Below are 3,094 nucleotides of genomic sequence, written 5' to 3' on the forward strand. Positions count from 1 at the left end.
CATCTTGAATCATGCTGCATACACAGTTGGCACCACACAGACGTTTTTGGGAAAATAGTGCAGAGAACCATGATTCACCAAGACGTATAAGGCAGCCTGGGAGAGCGGAGGGCTCATATTTACTCATAAATCTTTAGCAGAGAAGAAACCAGGATTTTTCTACCCCAAGCCAGTAACATGTTCAAAGTTGTACACAGCCTGGCCTTGAGCATCATTTTCTCTATTGCCTATTGGCTGCATTTTTTACTCGTACGAAGGACTTCCACCCCTGGGCGCTCTTCCGTGACACCCTGGGACTGTCATGGCAATGACCTGGTCTGTGTCTGGTAGACACTTTTCCCCAGTCGGCTGAACAATGGCATTGTGGTTGGGGTGTCTTAGAAAGAGTTGAGAGTTTTCCTCATTTCTTTCTTTCCTCCCTTCCCCTCCTCTCTTTGTTTGTTTCTTGTTTTCATTTTATAGATAGAGAAAATGAGGCAGAGAGAGGTAAAACAATGGCCTTAAGTTCACAGAGAATTGCAGTAATAGCTGTGTCTGGAGCACAGGCCTCCTGAGTCCCTGCCCACGCTCTCTATGCCACCACTCTGACCTGAATCGTTTATGTGATGGTTGGCATAATTAGGCTGCTAAGTGGAATGCATCTTGGTGAGTTGTGTCTTCCTCTGCTAGGTGCACCCCACCAGCCTGTTTGGGCATCTGTGGGGAGTCTAGTCTCTCTTCTCTCGCTTGTCTTCATGTCATGGCCTGGATGCACATTCTTGCAGGGGTTCTCACCCATGCATGCCTCTCTCTTGGTTACTGGGGGCTGCCATCCTGTGCTATCTTCTTCCTGTCACTGATCACTACTGGAGCATTCCCTCATTCCTCAAGGGCAGGCTCTCTGCCAGACAAAGGAATCAGCTCCACATTGATTATGAAAAAGGACTAGAGAACTCTTTCTCTTCTGCTTCTAGTTATCTCTTCCTTCTCCAGCATTTCCTATTACTCATCGTGCTGGTCCTCTGCAGACAGTGGCCCTTTTGATGGTCTATATCAATAGAGGGAAGATTAAGGTAGTGTCAAATTAGGAAACTGGCAAAGTAGAGGCATGGGAAAAGAAGGTATCTCTGGGGCACGAGAAGTCTTTTAGTTAACATTTGAATTAAACTTATGGTGTTTAGAGCTTAGATTAATATTTATTGTAACATCTTAAAGTAGTGACAGATTAACTTTACTCTTAAGCAGTTTTTCTTAGTGGGGGTGCCTGGGTGACTCCGTTAGTTAAGCGCCTGCCTTCAGCTCAGGTCATGATCCCAGAGTCCCTTGATTGAGTCCAGCATCTGGAACCCGGCTCAGTGGGGAGTCTACTTCTCCCTCTGACCATCTCCCCTGTCCCCTCTCATGCTCTTTCTCACTCTCTATTTCAAATGAATAAAATCTTAAAAAAGGAGAAATATTTCTTAGTATTCACTTCAAACTTCTGCTCTAGAAAGCTACTTTGATTCATTGTTTTCTAGATTAATTTATTTTTAGAGAAAGAGAGAGAGAATATGGGTGTGTATATGTGTGTGAGTGAGGGGGGAGGCGCAGAGGGAAAAGGAGAGAGAGAATCTCAAGCCGACTCCACACCTAGCACAGAGCCCACTAGGGGCTTGATCCCACAGCCGTGTTTTCATACCTGAGCTGAAACCGAGGATTAGATGCTCAACCAGCTTAGCCATTCAGGTGTCCCCAGAAAGCTATTTTAAAAGTTGAATGATTTACTTCTGTTCCCTTTTTAATTTACTAATCAACCGAAAGGATGATTGCAAACTTGAAAACTAAAGAACTAGGCAAGAATGGAGCCAGGGGTTTATTTTAAATTAATCTGGAGAATTTCGCCCACACAGAGTGTGTGGATGGAGAACTAGGTCTGTAATGAAGACTTGTGTTCCATCATTACCACTTTTTTCTTTCTATTTCTCTGGAGCTGCAAGAAGAAATGCCTTGAGAGATGGAGATGTGCCCAACTGCAGTAGAAATTTGGTGTCAGTTTACGTTGAGGATATGGTGCACAAAAAGAAATTCGAATGTCTGTGGCATGCGCTTCAGAACAACGTAGGAAAATAATTAAGAAGAAAACCAGAGTAAGACAGAGTGTCTGTAAAACTCACCCTGGGTTGTTTCTGCTGCTCCTGGCCCCTCCAAAGAGAAATTAATTGTCACAGTCTGGTAGTTTCAATGTCAAGTTTTGATAGTGAATTATTTTCCAGTGGAAAGAACTAATCGGACAGATTTAAAGTTGGGCACATCAGATAACACTGTTTACCTTGATTTTTCCATAAGCATGGCCAGAGCTCTCAAAGTTCTCCTGGGTCTGGTTCAGTTTTTGGTGATCAGTCACGGTAAAGACATTTGGTGATACTTTACCAGAAGTGCTCCAGGGTTTTTGTAAAATTTTACACCTTAGCGCCTATGTTATCATCATCGTTATTAGTATGTAGAGCATGTAACTCTGCCTTGAGATTTTCTAGAATTGGTTGCCAGTCCACTGGAGATGCGGTATAAGAATTGTATATTTTTTGGACTTTTTCAGATGATATTGGCAGCAGAATGATTCAAAGTCTCTATCAACCACTTTTACAGGCCATGCTAGCTTACCAGGAGATTTCTAACACAAACTGGTCCTAATTATTCAAAACCAGTGTGATGGAGGCATTGTTTCCTTGGCAGCACACTCTCTGGTGTAAGTTTTATATGGCTAGCTTCAGACGGATTACTCTACCGAGTACTGAAGGGAAATGTGTACAGAAAGAGAGCAGCTGGGGCTGGCAGTTGCAAGGTTGGATGGTTTTTTGGTTTTTGTGCTTTGTGTTTGTGNTGTGTGTGTGTGTGTGTGTGTGTGTGTGTGTGTGTTTACCTGAATTACATAGGTTTTATCTCCTTGGAACCTTTTAAGCAATGTCATCAGCTTACCCTAGTCATAGTTAGAAAAAGTTGATTCTATGGGGAATAAAGGTACAGACTTTGAAATTGTCACTAGGGGAATTTAAAGGAAAAGCAGAGCTTCCACATCTAAACCTTTAGGATGTGTTTAGACATGATTAAATGAACTACTACTCTGTGCTAAGTATTA

The 3,094-nt window shown here is 42.7% G+C and overlaps 1 protein-coding gene across 1 annotated transcript in view; it reads left to right on the plus strand.

Annotated features, from left to right (window-relative positions):
• ARHGEF11 (Rho guanine nucleotide exchange factor 11) overlaps positions 1-3,094 on the plus strand; it is a 50,723-nt gene that overhangs the window by 35,052 nt on the left and 12,577 nt on the right.

This window comes from Ailuropoda melanoleuca, chromosome 8 (genome assembly GCF_002007445.2).
Source record: "Ailuropoda melanoleuca isolate Jingjing chromosome 8, ASM200744v2, whole genome shotgun sequence".
Classification (NCBI taxonomy): Eukaryota; Metazoa; Chordata; class Mammalia; order Carnivora; family Ursidae; genus Ailuropoda; species Ailuropoda melanoleuca.